Source organism: Carassius auratus, chromosome 4 (genome assembly GCF_003368295.1).
Source record: "Carassius auratus strain Wakin chromosome 4, ASM336829v1, whole genome shotgun sequence".
In the NCBI taxonomy this organism is placed as follows: Eukaryota; Metazoa; Chordata; class Actinopteri; order Cypriniformes; family Cyprinidae; genus Carassius; species Carassius auratus.
The window spans coordinates 10,671,037-10,695,440 of NC_039246.1; the positions used below are offsets into that span (position 1 = coordinate 10,671,037).

Genomic DNA, 24,404 nt, shown 5'->3' on the forward strand with positions numbered 1-24,404 from the left:
GTTTAGTCCGGAGCAGGAAGAGATACTGGAATATGTAAATTGCTGCGTTACTGTGGCTACAGAGCCTAACTGTATTGTGATTGGTTAAAATACAAAACCGATTCAAATTATTTATAAATGGGTGAATTTAATGAAAACTGTCAAGAACGTCAACATTTCAAAGCAAATGCACTCCATAATCCAAAAACAATATATATAATAATATTTTTTTTTACATTTCAAGTTTTTTTGGAGTGTGATATTATTTTTATGATAACTGGTCTTATTCATTGCACCAAATTATTAGTAGCCTAATGTAAAGTAAAATAATTCTCATTACTGTATAGTGGTGAAAAACTGAAGATGCATGGTAGTATTTCTAATCTTTTCTGATTTAAATAATATTTAAAATTAAATGTAATTACATTTATAAAATAATATAACACAATAATATAATTTAAATGTAATAAAAAATGTAAGCCAACACAATTTACATAAATATGAAAGGTTTCTGCATTATAGTAGTGGAAATTTGACAGGATAATGTGCTTAATTGTCATCAAAATACACTTAATAGACCTAAAAAAGTTTTTTCTTTGTGCAAAATATAACTATAGCTTATTACCCTTTTAATTTTGGAGGTAAAATATGACTCACGTTTCTTGGTGACATTGACCCACATAGCAAAGCTGTGATTCATATAAGTCATGATAAGCTTTGCAAAAAATCTCAGCTGTCCTTTAGTTTAACTGTAGTTATGCTGCAATCGTGTTCATGTAACCAAGTTTAGTCACATTTTTTTTTACATATACCAAAGAAATATGTATGTGAATGCCAACTGTTGCTACTATTCAAGTTATGTGGTTTGCTACTATTCTGTTGCTACTATTCATGTTATGTGGTTTGTTTATTTGTCTTATGGATGTTCAGCACGTAGTGACCGTTCGAAGACGCTGTATCGTGTGTGAGATCTGAAGTTGGTTCGTTAGTAATTTGGGATTAAACATGGGTGTGTACATTCTCACAGGACAGTGAGAAAGCAGCTGTCTGTTTCAGTCTAACGTTCATTTTAGCATGCGTCTGTTTGACTCTTCATATAGCCCCTACATTCCAGAAGCCCTCCTCCCACTGAGGACAGTTAGTTGAGTCAGCCACGTTACTCAGGGCCAGACAAGGTCATACAAACCGCTGACTGTTGAGGGAGGGCTGGGCGTCTACATGTAACACCCACTCAACAATGCAGAAACAAACCACTGACAAAATACTGGGGGAGAAGTACATCAAAACATTAAGACATAACATCAAGTTGTTGTTTTTTTTATGAAAGATTTTATTATAAACTTGTTTATGTCTGTGAACAATTTAAGAGTGATTAATGTTTTACAGACAAAAATGTTTTTTTATCTTTGGTGTAAATGTGTTTTACTTTTGAAAACACTGCTGTGTTATGACTGTACTGTTAGGTCGGCAATATTGTGTGCAGAGACTGGGAAAGAAACAGAGGTGTATATATGATCCAAACAAAAATGAACAAACAGACAGATGTAGGAAAGAAAGAGTTTCCCGCCAGGAAACAGTTACAGGATGCCTGCGGCGTAACCAAGCCAGTACACACACACACACACACACACACACACACACATCTGTTTATGTTCACACACACATCACATCAGATTCAAGCACAGATACAAACACAGACTCACAGGTGCATTGACCACAATAATAATAATTAATAAGCACCAGTCTATAAGTGTAAACTCATGATTACTGTAAGCCAGCAGGAGGGACCATCAAGGACAAGAACTTATACTTAATTTCTGCAGCAGCTCAATTTTTATTTTATTTTTTAGTTTGGTTCTTCCAAAGAAAAGCATGTTAAAGTTCAGATTCAGCACAAGTATGTTTCATAATAATGTGGGTCATCCATTTTTCTCGTGAGGCAGCAGTTTGTTGGCAGGCGAGAACTGAATGCTGGGAACTCTTTGGGTGGTGAAGCTTTAACTCCACCACACTAACCACACGCCCATGTGACTCCTACTAACAGATATGAAGATACATGTTACGCAATCTAGTCTCTGATTATTATAGATTTAGCACAGATTTTAGTTCATGTAAGACTACGATTACTCTCAGATATTTGTCTGCAGTACAGTAGTAGATCATGTGAAGAGCTGGCTGATTCACTTAGACTGATTTGATTTGGCTGTGCGTCACATTTGATCTAGAGTTTATGTCTGCAACTGGTGTCAGATGTCACAGATAACATGATGTTTGACTAGGTTAAACATGCTATTCTACAGGACCACATGTCATTATGTAGAAATGCGTGTTCAGTCCAAAACAATTCACATTTATTTGAAAACCCTTTTCACATTGTATCAAATAAGCTTCACCGGAAAGTCAGAGTTTAGCTAATGTTATTATTAAGTTATGAAAACGTTGTTTCTGAATGTTAAACGAATGTTCAAAACATTCCATTTTTAAAAAGTTTTTATAACATTTTACTTGGTTAGTTTTGAATGTTCTATGAATAAAATCATAATAAAATCATAATAATAAATAACACTTACTAAATGTTACATCTAAATAAAATGATTTGGCGGAAAAAAACTGTGAATATTTTTGTTCTAACATTTTGAGAACATTAGATTCAGTTTTTTCGAGAACTGAAGACATGTTCTGTTAACGTTACTTGAAGAATGTTTGACCAACTTTGAGAAAACTTTACAGCAAAAGTTTTGAAAACCTTCCCTGTTAGCTGGGCAGTTGATGTCACATATTCATATAAGCAGAAACAATGAATATAGTATTTCATCAATTATTATGTGATCTGAAAATTTGGGCAGTTTTTATGTTGATTCAGAATTGCTGTCATTTGATAATCCTGAAGTATCAGTGCACAACATGTTCTGGTTTCTTTTTGCTTGTTCTCTTTGGTAGATCTGCTGTTAGATTGCTCAGAAAGTCCAGCTGATCTTTGAGTGTTAAAATTCAGTTAGGCCTGTAAAATGTAATGAGTTATTTTTTTTATTGAACCTCAAGTTATTGTGTAGCCGTAGAATCACATTTGCTTAGAAGGAGATTGCTAGAAGAATTTGACAACTATTGGTCCAATAATGCAGCTTGGGAAAATATGTTCTTGGCTGGATTGGAATGCTAGAAGAATTCACTTTGGCTTTTAACTATCACATGATGACCTAAAGGAACCTATAAATACCCTACTATGTAGGTAAGGGCATTGACCTAATTGAAGACCACAATCTGTGACCATTACACAACTTTAAAGAAGACAAACCCTCTTAGCAGAATAAGCAGGTACTGTACTGTAGGTGTTTTCCCTCAGGTCTGAGATTAGAAAATGTCTGGTTTAAGAGCTAATCCCTTCTCTTTCTTAAGATCTTCATTGCTAAGTTAGAGGTATCCAGTAAACCTTTTCTGGAACGTACTACTGTTTTCCAACGGTTTGCAAACATTGCTACTTAATCACAGTGCATAAATGCAAAATTCTATAAGTTCTCAAGTCCTAAAGAGTGTTTTTAATTAAACTAGCCTATGTTTGTAAATGAAACCATGGAGTGCCCTTTGACAGAATACCAGAGTGCGGTTGCTGTGGCTACTTCTATATCAAACAGTAATAAAGTACCTTTCCATGGAAAAGCGCACCCAGCCTGTCTGCATGTGAGTGAGTGCTTGCTAATTGCACCCAGCCATCACCACATTCAGAAGGACTGGAATAGCCGACAGGATCAGCTGGATGTAAAAGTGGAAAGCTCAGCAATGGGTCGGATTGCATATCGAGGTATTTCCAAACATTTTGGACTGATAACCAACCTGTTCCTTAAAACTTTTAATGGATTGTTCTGACTCCAAAATTTGGATAAGCCAAAATTTTATATTAGATGTATAATTTGAATCTGTGAAACAGGATTTAAAATGTCAAAATAATAAAGTTAAAGGCACTATGCGGGTCAGATTTGTTCTCACAATTCATTAGGCCTTATCTTCATCCTTTCCCTCACTTCCTCACTTTTCTTTCAATCATAGAGCCATTGTATCTTCAGTCTAGAGAGTTGAATCAAGCTGTTGTTTATAGAGGTCAGGTCCACCTCAGCCCAATGTTTATGTTTAGATAAGTCAATTTTAACCAAAGTAGATGCTTTCCTGGGGGTTTGGACTGCTGAATTCAAAAGATTCTGGGATAACGTAGACATTTATGCCTGTCTGTACTGTAGATACCAGACCGACATACAAAGAGCCTTTAAAACTTCAAGTGACCTTCTGAAACCCACCACAAGACAAGACAGAACCTGTCCTGGAGTCAAACCGTGAGCTGTGGGCCTCCTTTGTGTGGATTCTGGTACTAAATTACATTCTATTTAGTCTTTCTTTACTGTCTGGATATGTGAGGTTTGGCTGGAGAAAAGACTATGATTTCCATCTAGGGATAGTGAACACTGATTGTTTGTGTAGAAAACCCTGATCTCGGGTTGGATCTCTGAGAAGCTGAGGTCACTGTCTGTTTCAGCTTCCCTCAGATTCTTGCCTTTTTGAGTTCACCTCTTATATCTTGATTTTCCCAAAATAATAACTTCTTGAGTATCTGAGAAGAGGGAAACTAACACTTTTAAATGCTACACCCTTATGCATAATGCTCCTTTTGGGTGTTTATTGGAGTCATGTGTCTTTTGTCATGCACTGTAGAGTTACTGTGCCTTTGGGGGCTCTCATTGCTTTACAGTATTAGTTACATAAATAACTTGGTAAAAACAGATTAAAGTGCCTGAGGATAAAAATATTTATTATATCACTTGTGCTTTTTGTGTTAGATGAAGTTCTGTAAAAGTTTGAGCCAAAAACAGAATGAATTTTCAAAGCTATAGTCATCTTTGCAAAGTAATGCTTAAGTCACCTTGATTCAATGGTCTCTTAAAGTATAATTAAAGAGCAAACACTATACATGTAGCAATTTGTCATTACAGGTTTAGCCTTATAATTTAGGACAATTAGAGGACTGAAATGGCTTTACGCTCTGACCTCCTAAACCACACACTCCCAGATGAGATCATTAATGACTGTAGTAAGGTGTGTACTTCCTGAGGTCATCTACACATCTACACATCTACACAGAAAACTCTTTCTTTATGTATAAGAAATTGTTAAAAGTTGACTTACGAGACATTCCACACGCCCTCATGTAAATAGTGGCACATAATCAGAGCCTGTGTGCTGGGAACATGAGCCATGCCCCTCAGCATAAGAATGTGGGTAATGTGTAATGAAGGTTACGGCCCACAGCCGGAAAAGCTACAGGTTGCAGTCACAGGTCACCCCTGTGTCCCTCCTGCCAGACCCCATTGTTCTGTAGCAGAGAGAAGTGGGCTTGGGAATGAGTTTCCTTGCAGACTGAGACATTTTCACATGCTCCTTGGAAACACTGATTTATGGAAGTTGCTTCCACTTCCATTTGTTATGTATTTTAAGTAGTTTGTGCTGCATCAGCAAATAAAATGTATTTCAAAATAATTTAGAATTTTAGAACCATTGTCATTTTTGTGTGAGAACTAATGTTAATTCAAACTGATCTCATGACAAAATATAACGATTTCGACAATACGACAATTTCTGATTTGTATGAAAACGTATGATTTTTAGGAAAAAAAGTAAGCATGATACTCCACCTCTAAAACTAAACATGGTAAACAGATTGTATGAAAACATTACACATGGGATTGTACACACTTATAAAATGTAAGGCCCCGTTCACACCAACAACCAAAATGGTACAATGTTATTCGTATGAAAAAAAAGTAAGCATAAATCTCTACCCCTAAAGTGAACTATTGAAAACAGGTTGTACTAAAACCTACAAATGCGCTCGTATGAACTTGCACAGTTTAAGGCCCGTTCACACCAAGGACTATAACTATAAAGATCACTATAACCTTTAGTGTCCACACCAGCAGCTTGTAACATTACGTTATTTTGTCGTCTGCTTTTTTCAACGTGCAAGTCCTTTAAGGGTGTGTTTACACAATAATGATTACATTAATGAATATATCCATCACGTTTTTGAAGACATGAAGACTACTATATTGTCAAAATTATACCCGCAAAAATAAGTAAGTGGTGTAAAATGCATGCCATGCCAGTAGATTTTGATGTCACCTGTAAAAGAAACGCTACACATTTGTGCACACACTGTACGCATTCGTATGGAATAAACATGTAATATGCACGTGAATGACGTCACCATTTTCAGTTTTGCATCTTTGTTGTTTACACAGAAAAAATTATTGTATCATTTTCAAAAGTTTGCATGTTCATGTCAAAATGCCTTTTTGTATAAATTAAAAAAAATGCATAAAATGTTCAATTTTTAGACAAAAAAGTTTGCATGTAAACACATCCTAAAGCTGGGTGGATTCTAAATTGCTGTCAATCGTTAATCACATGGATTCCAATATTTTTCTTCTGTTTCCTTATTTTTTATTTATTTATTTATTTATTTTGTAGTGTGAAATCTCCTATTCTCATAGATTTAGAATTACAACAAAAGGTAAAAAAGCTATGATTTGCAGTGAGATTGTGTTGGTTTGACATAGTACTGACCTATCACTGATGCCTGTGGTTTGCATGATTTGGCCGTTTCTTTACTGACATGGTATTTTTAGGTCTTTTCCATGTTCTTGGGTTTAAATTAAGCACTGCCCTTCCACAAACTTCTTGAAAGCCTCAGTTTGTGGGGCGTAGTTACCCAGTCCTTGATCTACTGCAGATGTTGCTTGGATTTCAGTCTTTGGAATCAGACATTTTTCTCTTGACTGGGTGGGCTGTTATCATCAGGGACGCACTGTAAAATACAAAATATACATGTATAAAAGGAAAATTGTTTGGAAACATAATATGATAAAACCTCAGTGAAACACAGTGTGCTCTTTTGGATTGGAGCTCTTAGAAGTTGATATAAAAACTGTTTGGTGGTGGTTTCAGTAATGAATTTCGCCTGACGGATAATGCAAGCCAAACCAGATGCGCTGTCATGGGTTTAGTGGAAAATTTGCTTAGGATATCATAAATGCTGTGCTCTTCTGAATATATAATATAACAATAGTTTGCTTTTTTTCAAGAACTAGTTACATGTGCTACAACTTACATGTGTAATTTTAGGACAACTTTCTAATTCTCCAGATATCTATGATCTGGAGAAAAGTGGAACCCAACATCTTTGGATAAATTACAAAGAGCGCCTAACCCCAGAAGTGATTGGTTTGCTTGTGGAGTAAAGCCAAAACCAGACCTTATGTCCAACACAAAGTCATAAAAATGAGGCTTGTAATTTGTCATTGGTTGGGTGGGTTAATTTTTTTTACTGGTTAGCAGTTTCCACATGGAAGTTTGCTCTTCATAACTGACTGATCAGATAACTTTACTTTTAAACACATGACCTGAAATGTGAGAAGTTGTAAAAGTGGTGGTAACCCATATTTTTTCTGTGACCATGGTCACAGGTTGTTGTCCAAACATGTTAATTAACAATCACAAGTGTGATCACAATGTTGTCGTTCTCATGCTAGTTTAGCTCACCGGGCCCAGTTCTACCTTGCTATGATACACACACTTGCACACATCTTTTACAGAAGTCTGTCATCAAAGTGTCTTCCACTTTTACACAGTTGGACTCATGTTTGCATTGGTCCACAGCTACACCCTTTCATATGGGCGTACTGCCTTGTATTAAATGCCCCAAACCTATATTTTTAGCTCAGATGGTAGGCCTGCACCAACTTGGGAAGTAGTCCATGCTATGTTTCAAAGAAGGAAAATAAGAAAGCTTGCTTCTGTATGTTGCATACTTATAGAGGTAAGTGAACTTACTTTTTTTTTTTTGATTTCCAGTAGTAGTATACTCTTCAGGCAGAGAAATAACATTATTACAGCAGAAAGTTAAAACTATCAATGAATGGATGACAAGCGCTCGAAGCCGTTATAAAATTCCCGCCGACCTTAATTTGATTTCTGTATTAATACGCCAAGCCGCAGCTGTACTTTGCATGTCAACAATACCGAAGACAGACTAATGGACTATTTTTCTCGGCGGAAGAATTGTTTGTGCTGATTATTAGGCTACTAATAATATATTAATGTTTTTTTATTATTATTATTGGTTTATTTGATCATATCACCCCCTCCGTTTATGAAACTTGAAATGAACAATAATCAGGTACGCAGGTAGGGGACGCAACAGGAGTCAATGTATGAGAAACTGTTTCTCATTTTGATGTGTGTGTTTGTGGGTGTGTTCTTCCAGCGAGCCGCTCCGGTTCAGTATTGAACTCAGTTTAGTTTGAAGGGAAGGACTCGATCGGGCGCGGTTTCTGTGTGGTTTAAAGTATTTATAGTGTTTTCACTCTTCATACGTTTATTAGTTACAGATATAACGTATTTAACCAGAAACGAAAAAGTGTATTTGGGATTTGCCGACTGTTTCGTCTTTTAGGGAGCAATAAAGCCGATGGTTACGGAGCGTCAGTGACTCGTGTTCACGTTTCGCAGCGTTGGCTCACCAACCCGTTTGACTTTATCATACAATACTATTTATGCGCGCATATAAAACTTGTTTTTGGATGTGTCACAGTTTCTCTTCAAATGTCGTGGACGAGCACCATGAGTAGTGGATACAGTAGTTTGGAAGAGGATTCAGAGGAATATTTTTTCACTGCAAGAACTTCCCTGTTCAAAAAGCCGTCGGTTAAACCCACGAACCTCAAGGTAAATATATTTACATTATATACATACATGCTTGCTTATCTAACTTATTTATTTAAATGTGTTTAATACTTTGTTTGTTTGTTATGGAAGCCTTAGTGCCAAATTGCTACAATGGAACAACCATGTGTTGTAGTTTCTGTTTCAGATTTATAATCTATGTGAATATGTATACATATGAAGGCTATTAAATATATAGTGTTTATTGGTATCCAGGTGGGATCTGCTGTTCCTTTTAAAATTTTTGATAAAACTCTCAGAGCTTATGATTCATGAATGGTGTTTTGAACAATCATTAACTGAGTTTAACCATATTCATGACCATCCATACTGCATATCTCACTGTTATTTAACTTTTTGCATACGTGAATGTCACAGTATGAGGCAGTATCCCATCAGGCATGTCCTTGATGTTTATGACCTTAAGATAATGGCTCTTTTGTGTCAGACTTTATTAAGGAAGCACTGTTTCAAACAGTGAATGGACATAATATGACACAGGATGGATTTAGCACAGCATTGCACACTAAACACTGGTTTGTTTTGTTTTACTATACATATTATCTTTATTTAGGGAACTATTTGATTGTTTGTGACTTCTGGTTTGTTTAAAAGCATTACGTCATGCCGTCATGGCTTCGAAGTTATGCTGGAGTAGGCCATTCACAGCTCATGAAAGCTGTTTTGTTCAATAACTTTTTCAGGCTTCTCATTTGGCTGACATCCTCATGCCCCTATCAAAGACAACTGCTCATAATTTCACAGTTTTCTTGCCTGTCTCAGTCACTGAAAAAACTAACCAGTGTGACTGACCACATGTGATTTGGATATGGCCTCTACACAGTCATGTGTGACAGTAAGGGGGGTCTCAAAGAGAAGAGATTCACAATATCACCCCCACATTTCTGTCTATTAGCCGATTGTGAGAAAAATGTCAGCGGAGAGAAGTTCTCACAAAGTTAATGTTGTCATGTGACTTCACTTTTCCAGGGGGAAACTGTTGCAGATTTTTTTTAGTGGGTTTCTAGGGCTCTGTTAAGAAACCTAGTGAGCTGCCTACATTAAGGCATCATATGCTTGTTGCCAAAGATTATCTGCCTTTACAGAGCAAGTAAAAAAAAAAGTAAAATAATCTCGGGATGCATTGCAGCAAGCTAAGTGAGAACGTTACAATTCAGTCCTTTATACTTTAAAGTTTTATTCTGTAGTTAGAAGAAACCAGGAGAGGTCACCAGATTTGAGTCTGTAACCATTATAAAGGTTTGACGTATCAAATTCTTCTAGGCTTTTAGAATGTGCAGGCTAAACGTGCGGTTTGTAATGGTGACCATACATCGTGTGAAGTAGCATCTGTAGAAGGAATTGCTCAAAAAGGAATGAGTCGGTTCCTTAAACAGCCCAACACATTTCTATAGCTCACTTCCTGTTACTTCATTCTGACAAAGAAGCCCCCTCCAAACTATTTCACCATCGGCAAAGCTAACCCAAAATCTGGCTTTTCTCAGAAGGGCACTTCAAAGTATGTGCAGGGTACAAATAGATACTTAGTATCTACAAAATGTGTGTGCAACATTTAAGCGGAGCAGATATGTACTTCATCTGTTTTGTCAGCTCTTGCAAGCCACATATGCACTGACCCTGGGAAACAGCTGCTGGGGCAGGCGTACAAAACAGCAGGATCATGGGGGTTTGTGGGACACAGCGCTCAGTTCTGCTGTAGCTGAGCTACTTAAAACATTAGGGTTGGTTTGTTGTATCGTTTAATTGACTTCATTTTAAATTCAGAATGCAGTACAGGTGAAGTTTAAACATTTATGGTTTATTGTCAAACCTGTATGAGTTTCTTTTTTTCTTTTTTTTGTTAAACGCAAAAGAAGATATTTTAAAGAATATCAGTATACAAAAAGTAAGTGGTTGCTTTTGACTTCCATAGTATGAAGGGTAATACTATCATCTGTTTGGTTACCAACATTCTTCAAAATATATTTTTGTCCAGAACAAAGACAGAAACTCACACAGGTTTGAAACAACTTGAGGGTGAGTAAATTATTACAGAATATTAATCTTTGGGAAAACAATCCTTTTAAGCAGCCGTTTATCTTTACACTGAGAGAGAATGTGAATTGCATTGTTGAAGTTGCTAAAACAGTTTTCCTGGCTTTCAGACAGTTTTGCTTTTTGGACAGTGTAGGGAAAAAGGCCCGACAGTGCTGAAGAAAGACAGACGTTATCTACAGTCCGCAGGCTGCTTTTATAACTCAGAACAGCATTGAAGTCAATGGCCTTGAATATTCACATGCTTTGCCAACATAGGTGCAGAATGCACAAAGAAACTTAGCTCTGAACTCTTGTTAAAGTTTCTCATCCATTATTTAACGCTTTTCCAGGTTTATCCTAAGATTTCCACTTGGCATGTTGTAGCCGTCAGATACTGATCAAAGTGTTCAGAGTCATAACTTCAATTCATCATTAGGGATCAGGTGATCGGTTAAATGATGTGGATCGGTAATCACGTTGATAATGTGAATTGCGTCTGGTAGCTGCAGGAGTTCATGCACTTAGTGAGCATTAGATGAAGACTTTCATGTCGGCCACACTCAGAAAGATAAATCTAAATCTCAAGGATGTTAATGCAAACCTTTGCCGACTCCAGTCTGAGTTTACACGAATCCTGCATAGACGCCTGCTTGTTGTAAATCCAGACCGAGCGGCCAAGAGAAGAATATTCGTGCTAGAGACGATAATATTCACAGAACTGGAACTAAATGTTTATTTAACACTACCCATATCTCCTCAAACAAACCAGAATAGACATTTATAGATTGGCAAAACATTTTCCACAGTTATGTAAAATTCTTGAATGGACCACCAAAAGCTTTAGCACTTAAAATAAGGATTAATAGGCTGCATTGCGAAGGTCTTATGGCAGAGTTTGACCGTTTATAATAAATAATCTTACCATTTATGGCAGATACTTTGATTTAACAAGATCTGACTAAAGCCTGACTTTGTACATTTCACAAAAACTGTCAGAAACATGCCATTTCACTCCAAAATTCCTTATTAAAATTATACTGTTGCAATAAATAATGTTTTTTTTTTAAACTAATAATATGCCAAAATAATAATAAAGCCTGTTTTAGGGCCATTATTTCATAACGATTAAGCAAATTTTCTTCTCAAAGTGGAGAAAATATAATTATAGTATGTTGTACTGTCTTTATGCTAAAATAAAAGAAAAACATTCAAATACTGTATTTCAAAGTAGTGTAGTAAATGAAGTAATCTAGTAATGAGAATTTACTCATTTAATAATATTTTTGGTACTGTAAACATTTGATTTCAGTGAATGCAAGCTATGCATTTTTATAATTAAATTTATTTTAAAAAAAAATTATTTTGAGCTGTGTGACCTTAACATGTTCTATAAAAAACGCTAGTAGTGTTAAGAACTGTTTAGAGAAGGTGTTGTGAAGTGCTCTTTATACTGCAGTTGTGCAGCGAAAAACTTCACATTTTTCTCCAGACATAGTACGTTGAGCTACATGTTGCTCCATTCATACCATGCAAACTCTCTTTTTGTGCTTCTGTTTTGTCTGAGTTCATGTTTTGTTATATTCCCTTGCATCACAGAATGGAAAGAATTCCACTGTTTGTTCATCTGTCATCGCTGAATAATTCACTTGTGTTACATGAACAGATCGACTGGGTTGAGTGGTTTCAGATCCTGCTTTACACAAACCTGAATTTTGAAGAAATCAAACCATGCAAGAGTCTCACAGAGGTCTGAAGAAATATTTTTCACTATTTTAGGATTGTTCAGGGAAGCAACAGATTACAAGGCTCCTGTAGGCCAGTAAGTTTGTTTATCAGGTATTAAACACAGCCAAAGAGAGCATCGCCACTTGATCTGATTAGTCCACAAAGTAGCATTGTGCGTCATGGAGGAGTATTTGATTATCATCCAGGTGTTTGTCTCCAGTTGCCTATTACAAGCTGCCTTTGATGACAGAGCTCCTACCCAAACTCTACACCAGCATAAGTAGTTACATATCATGTCAATGCATCCATTAAAGCTTCAAGACCGATTGCTTTTGAGTGTCAGAGAGACTTTTGATTTATCTTCGAGCTTTGAAAATGGGTCAAAAGTTGATGTTTACAGACATGCACATCCCACTCTCTCCCTCTCATTATTTGTGGTCACGGCTCTGTTAGGCTCATGTGGATCCACATGTAGAGCATCTGGTTGCAGTTTCTCAAGAGAAGAGCTGTAATTATAGTAAAGAGGAAGATAAGGCCAGATGAAGGTGGTTCTTTCTTGGTCTCGCTGTTATGGATCATCGACTGAATGTCACGCAAAACCTCAGCCAAGTCATGTCATGCTTTGGGAATTAATTGTTGAATCTATGCAAAATCAAGCAGCAGTTGTTTTTAAGCAAAAGGAATGTTCTCCTTGACATTGAATTGGAGCAATAAATCTAGTCTCAAAGTCCCTGCTGCTACATATTAACAACAGTCTTTGCTTTAACATGACATGTTGTGTGGTATTACAACTAGAATGGTTCTTTATTTTGTTAAGGTTTGGCCCATGTACAGTTGTCATGATGACGTACGTCATTTTTAATTTCAGAGAAAGCCTGTGTTGTTAAAGATCTGTGTATTTTTTTTCACCTAGAGATATGGATCCATCAGGAAACAAGCTTAGACTCCAGTTTTCCTCAAGGGTTGTCGCTTCCTGGATTTAATTTGATCTAACCGATGGCAGTTTTATTCATGCACCTTAATCTGGTTGAACGTTTGTTGCAGTTTCCATTATCTCTGTCATTTTAAAACCTAAAATGGCCTTCAGTCCTTTCATCACTGTTGACATCAGTTTGTATATATAACTTTCATGTTAGTCCAGTTGTTTGAATGAAGTCATACACTAGAAAAGACAGACCCACATCGCACACCCATGCAGAGATAAGGTTTGGTGAATGTGAGTTTGAAACCGGATAATTTTCCGAGTGCACGGGTCACATGACTGCACCTGGCATGTGTCACATCTGATCTCAGCTGCTTTCATTCTATGTCTTCCTTTGAAATTATTCGTAAGGTATGACATCATCGCTGAACAGTGCTGTAAATGTATCGTATGTCTCTTTGAACAAAGGTCCTTCTTATTGTCCCAGCTATATCAGGATCTTTTTGTGTTAGATTAACAACATTTTTAGTGCACAATCTTGCTGTTTTTTGTTTTGTTTTTGTTGCTAGGTTATGATAAGATGACTGTGCCAGATCTTGTACACTCTTAGTTAAAACCCTCCACACTGGGTTCATTTTAATCCCGAGCAATCGTGTGCAGAGAGGACATCCTGTTAATGATAAATTTGAAAGACTCTGTTTGTTCTCCAACTACAAATTAACTGGACACGGCTCTGAAGGGCTAACAGAGGCCTATTTGACGTCATCTATTCCCCCATTTGGCCTACATTTATTACTGAGTATAGCAGATTTGTCACTGGATATATTCTGGTTCGTGATTTCATATTTCAGCTTTGTGTTGCATTCCATCAATCGCAAACAGATGAGCACCAGCCATGAAGTTTGAAAGTTTTTCCTCTTTCTCTCTCACAGTTCCCCATAGCTCTGTTGAGTGGGCAGGTTTCCTAAGAATTATGACCTGCAACGTAGTACAGTGAGGGTATGTTTCAATGGTCTCTGAGCTCAGTGAATGCTGGCCTGACAGGTTTGTTATGATCAGTCGGGCCGCCACGGTGAGTCAGCTCCACTTCCTCTCTGTGTGAATCAACCCCGGATCATATTCAGCCTGTAGTGTGCAGGAAGAACAAGTCCTTTTGGTCTGTGAAGGGCTCAAGTTCCTCCTTTTCTTAAGGAGTCTTCTTTCTGAGAAAAAGCAACAGACTTTTTTTACAGTGTAGAGTTGTCTTTAGTTGCAAGCAAAACAAACCACACCCTGTTTTATGGTTCAGCTCTTATCTTATGTTATCAGTAATCTTTGGAGCTTACCCATGACTCCTAAGTCAGACAGAGATGCCTTCTTGGGAATATTGCGAAGTACCTACTAATATGGTCTAGGATGACCCTAATTCTTTGGTTGAAAACTCTTTGAAACCAAACTGTCAGTCACAGTTTACTATCTCTGCAGAGTTTTGTGAAGTCAGAATGGAAATTGCTGGAAGGCATCGGTCAAGCTTTCCAGTGAAATCAGCTTGTAAGAGTCCTTGTGGGGTTCTTGTGTTATCGTTGGCCTTTCTGTGGAGAACAGCAACAGTGGAGATGAAAGATATTTTCCAGGTTCCTCACATACCTCGTACCATTTAAGCACGCCTGGCTTGCGTAATATATATGGCGGTACTTTTTCTTGTTCCCTTGGTGTTCCTTTTAGACATAAACAGAGTTATGAAACTGTAATTTGTGGGAGGAGAAGTTTAGGAGAACATTGAGGGTTAAAGGACAAAGTCTGATGGGTGTAATGACTCGAGGCATATGCGTGTATTCCCTTTTGAGGTGATGTTATAGTACTCATAATGAATGATCCTATGAGTCATAGAACAACGTGGATAGATAACCTCATGAATTATACTGGTTGCGAAAGCCCCAAAAAACTCATGGAAGCTTCAAAACAGGCTATTCTTAGTATGAGTGTAAAACATGGATGTAGTTGTGGGTCATTTTTAGTGGTGAACCGATATTAGTTTTTTGATAGCCAATGCCGATATCTTGGAAAATGGGGGGGTTGATAGCCGATATATATATTTTCACAAATAAATAAATATTTAATAAAAAATATAATTAAAAAGAATGTAACCAACAGGGCACTCAGTATTCTGGGAAGTTTGTGTGCATTGGGAATCATATTTTTCAAATAAAGCCAAGGTAACACTCATTTTACATACAGCACACAGTGAAAATGACATAAATATGACAGTGGGCAAATGGATAAAGCGCAACATAATTTGAAATCACGTTTAAAGTTTAAAGAATTCAATTAACACGGACTGACCATCACGCAGAGGACGCGCTATCATGCTGGATAAAAATGCACACTTCACAAGATCTGACAGCTGGATTTGACTAAGTTTGCAAGGTTTGTGAAATTAAATATTCATTAGTCATTCAAAGATTTGTTTAAATTAAATAAATGCGTATTTTCTTAATGCTGATTGCAAATGAGAAAGTATTAAAATGTTTGCCTTTCTATTGCTAATATTATTCATATAATATAAAAGCAATCGTTGTAATGCTTTTGTATAAATTAGTTCTTTTGTTTTACCGTTTTGTTTGACTTTTAATCTTATTAGACAGAACTGTTGTCAAAATAAACAGAACGTTATCAGAATAAAAGTCCCACCTCAAACACATCGACCAAACAGAAAAACTTATCGGCCGATGCCGATATTTGAAAAATACCAAATATCTGCCGATATATCGCCAATGCCTTTATATTGGTTGAACACTAGTCATTTTCTTACAGAGATTTGCAGAAGCAAAACGATGATCATTACGACCAAAGTATACATTGGCCATTCACTGACCGTATGAGTCAAGTAGATGTATTAAGTAGGTCCATCCGTGCTCATCCACGGTTGAGTATACTTTGAAAGCTGGGAGGATGTGACTGTGCGCAAGATGGAATTGAAGGTGGAAAATTCATTATATCTGTGCCTTGAGCTATGCAACTCAGTGTTACTTAACTTGTAAATCCAATTGTTAAACCCAAAGATTCCAAAATATTTTAGTTTCACAACATGAAGGAAGTGTTTTCATAAATGTGACTAGTTGATGAGCTTTGCCGTGACTGTTCACCCTGCTTGCAACAAGTTCCTTGGTGGTTTCCATTTCTCTATTCCTGTTGGCCATGATTTCCTGTACTGTGTAAACCTCCCTGGAGTTCTGACTATTCTAGAATCACATCATGCAGTTTAGTCTGCCCACTGTCCCGCTGAGTAGGAAGCCACACAGAATGGTCATTTTTATGGCTTTGATTGTCAGACAATCACCCAGTGAGTCCAGCCTTTGGTTTGCATAAGGATATTGATTTATTTTTTCTACTGCTCACTACAGCAACTCCATTAGCTGAGGAATGTGTTGGGGAGGAAAGGTGTGGTGGCCAGGGACTTCCTGTGGGGTAGGGGGAATGAGAAAGGGGTGTTTTATTGCAGCTTGCACATCAGTCTACATTGGCAAGCATGATGAGTGCAGTCATTTTAGGTCTGCCCAGAAATCCCCTGCTAAAGTTCTGCAAAAAAGAAAAAGAAAATTGTCTCTCGGTTGTCTTGTCTTGTCTGCTGAAACTTTTGTTTTTCTGACTGTCACACTCGTCTAACTTATCTTTCAGTAGTTCAGATGATATCAAGTGCTTTATCTGCACAAGTCAGTTCAGTTTTCAGATAGGATTGCCCCTGAAAAAACCAGTCAGATCGCACTTCGTGTGTCCTGCTCCCTTTACGTTGAGTATGTCATGACCAGCAAGTGTGACAGAACTCGGCTAGCACATGACTCAAAACGAGGAACAGAAAACCTGACATTACCACATGCCACACCATCAGCTCATGGGGCATACAGAGTGAAGTTTACTTTCTCCCTTTTTTTATCTTGACTAATTTTCCTTTAAAATAACCTTGATTGATTTTTCGACAAGTAAAGCAGGACCAGTCGGTCCTCAAGGATACCTTTAACCTGTTCTTTTTGTTCCCTGTCCTCTTTCAATGTGTTGCTCCACAATCCTTACAACAAGGGAGATAGAGCTGCTTTTTCCGTCGCATTACCTCATCGGTTTAGTGTTTATTTTGCCTTTGTCATGCTCCACTGTGCAGAGGCATCCGTGTTAACCCTGTCTTTCCTGGTTTAGTTCTTTATACATTGCTAGTGTCTACTTTCCCAAGGATACATCAACAGTACCTTGACAAAGACATTGTTGAAAGACCTTGTTGGGGGATTAAGTCTTACTATTACTTTGTGGGCACCAGTCAAAGATTACGTGACCAACATGCACGGTTCAGCTTGGCTAATGAACAACCCTCAGAGAGATGATGGAGACCACATCACCGAACCCATAGGCGGCACAAGCTTATATGGTAAGCTGTGATCCCTTACATGCATTCAGCAGCCCCTCGTTTATAAAGCACAGAGTTTTTATTGTGGTGAAGAGGAATTTAATGGGCTCTCTCAGCTTGTAGTCGTGACTTCATCAAAGAGTGTTTGGTTGAGTTAATTGGTCTGATCTGAACACGTGACTGAATCCTTTATTAGGAATGTCTGAGGAGTATTGTTTTCCATTCACATTTGTGTTGGGATGGTGAAGTGATTAATCTTTTGGTGTGACAGTTGGCACGTCCAAAGTATTGGAAAGACTAAGCTTTTTCATTGCAATTTTGTTTTATCATAAGGTCTCATTTATACGATTGGTTGTGAAATCACTATACAGTAGATTTATTGATTTATTCAAACTTTCTTTTTCTCAGATATCACAAGCCACCCTGTCCGAAGCAGTCTCGTCCATAAGATATCTGATTAATCCACTAGTTAAGCAGTTGTTACTGGGTTAATCGGTTTAGTATTCCCCCATTCAGAGCTATGAGGGTGTTAAGGTCAGGTGAAGGGTGTAACCAACCCCTACTAAAGCAAAGTAGCACCAGAAATGGATTTACGAGCATTTGGACTGTTATTTCATACTAACTAGAGATGGTTCAGAATAGTTGACTAGTCTCACTAGTGAGGTTTAACTAGATGTTATCAGCATTGCTTTAATGATCGGTTTATAGACGGGAGAGGGCTTTAGCATGTTGTGCTTTAGCATTCGCCATGGGAAAATAACTTTCTGAGAATGATAAGCTTAAATATGGTTTAATAGTTATTTACTTACAGGTATTTAGTTATGTTATACTAATGGAACACTGAACCTTGCATAGAAAGAGACTTTTTGAAGATGTGTAGTTTCCATATCATTAATACTACAGCAGCAAAGTAGCGTAACATGTTCATTCTCAGAGCTTTAGGGCTTTATTATAAACTTAGGAATTCAAAAAGGTGTTTAGCCTTTAAGTAGATGTCTTCTGGGTATGAAAACAGCCTGAGTCATGCACTGTAAAGTTCAAGAACAATGCATGCAAAAAACAAAACCACCTGTTATTGCAAACACTCCAGGCAGTCTTGGCCCATGCAGGAGGGGAATTATGACTGTCTTTAACAGTTCGCGGTATTCAGCCTCTGGACTCTGTTAGCTGAGAGGGCCCTTGTCCGTCAACGTGTCTTCACTTCAGCCCTGGACTGTTCCCTTATAAGGGGCCTTTGTGCTTTTGATTTGAGCTTGGAGCGCTCACGAAAGCAGATCAGCTTCTTGGTGATATGACCATGTAAGAGCAGAGTGCACTGCACACGTTTCATACAATATTCTGCTAGTTGTAGCTTTTTAAGGCTGTATTGTTGCAGGAGAGTAAAGTATTATAAACACTCTAAGGGTTCATATTTTGGTCATGTCATTGGATGTCAAGGAACAAGATGCATTTAATCTTTAAATTATAAATAAAAACATTGAAAAAGCAATTATTTGTGATTAGCGATTATCTCCATTTGACACATGAATGCCACTAGGTAGGAGGAGTTGTGGGTGTTGTGGCTCCCACTTCAGGATAGGCTCATGACAAAGAAGCCTTTGATTTGAATGGCTTCATTATTCTGCAGTACTGGAGTCGTACCTCTTCTGCTGTCAAAATGAGCTGAGAGGTTGACCTATGTGCTGACCTTTCTGCTTGCTAAATGTGTTATATTCACTGTCTGTGTTTCTGTGTTCCAGGATGTGGAGAAAGAGAAAGAGCTGCGCACTCATCTCACTTACGAGGAGATCAGACACAAGGTTGAGCAGTACAACACAGAGTCACGTGACCACTTTAAAATGACACTGGTGAGTTAATGGTGAACCTCCATAATCCACTTATAGACCAGTAAAAAACTAATTGCTAATCATTTTTAGAATTCAAAAGTCCATCCCCATTAACAGAAGTGTTTGTTACCACACAAGTCCCTCCAGAAATAAAATTCTGTCAAATGTATTATTGTTTTTTTTGTTTCATAATAACCCTAACCTTAACCCTAATGGAAAAAATAAACTTAAAATACAAAATCATATTTTTATATTACAGACCCTAAAACCCTGTTATGACCCCAAAACAATTTCAGGTTGTCAAATGGTTGAACTTAAGAAAACTTGTAGGACACACACATATATAAAACTATCTTTTCTTTGATGCTGTATCTTTTTGCAGTATTTCTTAAGTAATGTTTTATTATTTTTTGCTCAATAGTTACACCATTTGAATTTTTTTATAGTCATTAACAAAACATTTTTAAAATGGTACAAATATATATATATATATATATATATATATATATATATATATATATATATATATAAATCATACGTAACAAACATAAATACATATTGCATTTCTGAAAACTTGACATTAATTTTTAATATACATTTTTGTCTCAGAATTATGATTGCCCTTTAATAAAGAGTTTTATCGACGTCAAATGATACAAACATAAAAAAAACATACACAACATGAATGAAAATTGCAATTCTATGAACTCTTAGACCAAGATATTTTCTTTTTCATGTTCTCAGAGTTAATTATCATTGTTGCTTTAATAAAATCTTCATTATCATGTCGTAATCTTTTTATCATGACTTCTCATGAACCATGTGACAGCCATCAGACTTTACCACTGTACCTTCGTTCAGAGCCCAGCTGCTTATCTCTGGACTGTTTCTGTCTGGATAATACTAGCTCTTTAACAAATACTGATCTCAGACAGGACATGTTTCAAGAGAGCGGTGTCATCTGGACTTAACTGAACACTGTGTACTAGCATATGCGAGCTCTTACTCATTAAGTGTCCACAGTGTCTTGGATCATTAGGTTTCAGGCCTGTGTTTCAGTAGGATTGTGTGTCAGTGTGGTGGAGTTTCAGAGGAGGTTGTGAGCTGTAATTACACCCCCCGTGTCTCGCCTGTAGCCTGCAGTCACGGCTGCCGTTTGAACTAATGAGCTTACAGACAGAAGAAACTCAAATCTGAGCTCCATCTGGACACAGTCAGATACCACAGCAAGATATGCTCACCAGCGTTGAGGAAGATGCTTTGAAACTGAAGCTTGTCAAGCTACAAGCTACTCATATTAAACAGTTGAACTATACTTAGCTGCCCAGCTAATGACACTACAAGTTACTGAGAAACACTTATTGAATATTTGAATATTTATTTTCCATGAAAACAGTAGAAGGAATCACCTAATAATAATAATATATATATTTTTATTTCCTCATTTTATATTAAGTCTACTTTATAGTTGAATTGAGTCCACTTCACAACTAATTAACTTTATAACATTAACACAGCGATAGAACTGTGATTGAATCAACACTGAAGTAAATTGAGCGGAATAATGACAATATTGTATTTTTAATGCTGCTTCAACGCTGACATTGTATTTGTTTCATAATAGGAGAACTTTGCTAGATTATACTGTTATCTTCTTATCACTGTGAAGCTACTTTGAAACAATCTGTATTATATAAAGGGCAATATAAATGAATGCAGTTTGAATCACAAACTTACTTTAAACGAATCTAAAATATACAAATAAATCTATACTGTAATGTACACTGTTACAAAATATGATAAAACTGAATGAAAAGTATTTAAAAACAACTGTTGCGTACATGTATTTTTCTAAAACAAAAAAAAAAAGACTTCAATATTAGTGCACTGACAACTGAACAAATGAATCAGTGTTTTGAAAATTAACTGTCTGAAAGGAAACAATTAATTGAAATTAATCAGACTTTCTGAATGCATCCTAAAAATGGCAATGTAGCATTTTCGCTACAGTAGATGATGTCTTTGCTGTTGTCATCTAACGTCAGTCCTCTGTCTCTGTCCTGCAGAATACTAACGGCATGTACACAGGGCTTCATCAAGGTGCAGTTGGACCTGCGGAGGCCCATCACAGTGAAAGGAGGCAGGGCAGGAGGGGTCAAAGGTCAGGAGGCATTTTACCTTCCGGCGCGGCTCCATAAACACACTGCACATCAGCAGCACCAACACGGCGCGACAGGTGATCGAAGCGCTGCTGAGAAAGTTCACCGTGGCCGACAACCCCGCCAAGTTCGCCTTGTTCAAATGCTTCAGCAGAGAAGACCAAGGTGAGACGCAAACACCAATGCAGAAAATGCATCAGTGTGTGTGTGTGTGTGCGTACAGTAATGACTCAGGTCCCCTAGTGCATACAGTATGTGTTTTGGCAGGAACGGATGCATTCCTGAAATAGGTCAATCTGAGGAATGCGCGTGTATTTATGGACGTGCTCACACATTCGGGACAGGCCTGTTACTCTGCATGTATGTGCCAACAATACACCATGCCAGTGTAGTAAACACACGTACACAACAGCTGTTGAATGCTCTTTAGCAGATATAAACCAGCCTCCTTCCCCACATTTCAATGCCATACAGGGATATTCTGAGCTGGGGAATGGTCAGGATGGCCGTCTACTGAGTTTAGTAATAGTGACTAGTTGATTTTGGACAGTTTTTGGCTTTATACATCAAACAGTGGATTCCTGAGAAGCTCAGCATTGGTTTTGCTGTAAGAATGTCAGTGTTTCTAATCCATCTCACTGCTTTGACGGACACCAGCCACTGTCTGAGCCCCCGTTGACGTCACACACACAGCAGGAAACCAGACACGCATATGGCTCACTGATTTTAAGTACCTGCTTTCATAATCTAAGCACCTGGCTGGAATGTGAGGGTTTATGTGAAAGAAACAAATCATTTAAAGAACCGACTCATAGGAGTCATTCATTCATGAATCAGACTACACTGGTCTGCATTTGTTTTGCATACAGAAAGCAACAGAAAGATGTCTTGTCTATGTCTTATTTTTCTTTATGTGGTATTTTATCTTCAGACTGCAAATCTAAAACAAAATGGATTAAAATGCAGGCATTATATATATATATATATAACTATATAAAATATAACAATGTACTGCACTTCAGATACAAACAATATGCCTGCAAAGTCAGATTTGCACTGCTGCTTTATCTTCTCTCATTCAATTCAGACTGCAATGGCAAAATAGCTCGAAATTTGAAAAGAATCTGGATATCATATTTAAAAAAGGGAAATCATTTACAAAAAGAGTCTTAAGTAAATCCCAAAATGATCAATTTATCCATGTTATTTTTTTTATTATTTATAAGATTTCACTTTTTTTTTTATTGAATATATTCTCTAGACTACTGTCTAATGTACTTGTTTTAATGTACTGCATTTAATACTGATCCAAATACAAAAATAATACTGCAAACTCATGTAAAACTATTTCTTCTGCCATGGTTCATTTGATTCAGATGCACTGAATAGCACTTCTGCTTGATTTATTGGATGAACTGAGCATCGTAGTACTTTGGGGAGCAATAACGCTCATCTTTAATTATTTTATAGGGAGTGTGTGTAGGAGCCAATAAGTGCTGCTGCCAGTGGGGGAATATTTGCTTAGTAGGCCATCTGGGATGATTTTTATTTTTTATTTTTTGAGACAGAGTATTTTCATGAGGTCTCACCACCATGGGAGATCTCCAGCACACTCTAGGAGACAGATATGCGATACTTTGTGTTTGGATTGGGTTTTACAGCTGGTTTTAATGCATGTAATGGGGCCCTCCAGATCTTAAACAGCCCGTCTAGACAACTTCAAGAAATGCTACAGTTAGACACTGATAAACTCCCACCTCAGAGCTCATTCACAGACAGACCCTTATGTGTGATATCACAGCAGTGTGGCATATAAAAGACCACGAATCAACCGCATTAGTGTAGACATAATAACAGCCCTGCTTGCTCTGATTAACCGCTGCCGGAGACAGAAGGATGTGAGATGAGAGATTCCTCAAGGCTGAAGAAACGCAGGTCTGTGCCCTTTTGCACACTCTAGGTGGAGGAAATCTCCCATAATGCTAAAGTAAACGCAGAAGTTCTAGAGAATTACCTTTTGTTCTTGATATGAGGTGTTGCACTTCCTTTTTCATGCTTAAAGTTTGTTTTTGCTGTGAATTTTGGCCTTAGATCAACATTCAGCAGCATGTCTTCCTCTTTGAGGTGTGTCAGTTCTTTATTAAAGAGAACCCGGTTCAGGGCTGACTTTTTAAAGTTTAGCTGCTTTAAATGACATGAAAGTACTTTTCAACTTTTCAGAGAGGATCTTAGGTAGTTTTTATACTGAACACCTCTGGGAAGTTTTGTTTCTAAAATCGATCTTTAAATGGTTATAGCTCCTAAAAGAATATTTAAAAAAATGTGTATTTTGTAAAAGTGTATTTTTTGTTAGCTAAACCCTCTCAGTGAAGTTTCTCTAATTCATCATCTTTAAATGGTTATATCTGCTAAAAACATTTTTTTAAAAATCTAAAGTTTGGATCCTGTACCAAAAACGATGAATTTAAAGCATTGCTGTTAAAAAATGTATATCAGTTGTCCTTTGTGATCCCTGAAGACACATTCACACCAAGAACAATAACTATTAAAATAATAACAATGTTTATTATGAGTTCTCCATTTAAAAGTCATTGTTTTTATCATTCATCAGCTTG

The 24,404-nt window shown here is 37.1% G+C and overlaps 1 pseudogene; it reads left to right on the forward strand.

The window, feature by feature from the left end:
* Nucleotides 1-24,404, forward strand: part of LOC113067985 (ras association domain-containing protein 1-like) — a 35,832-nt pseudogene that overhangs the window by 9,076 nt on the left and 2,352 nt on the right.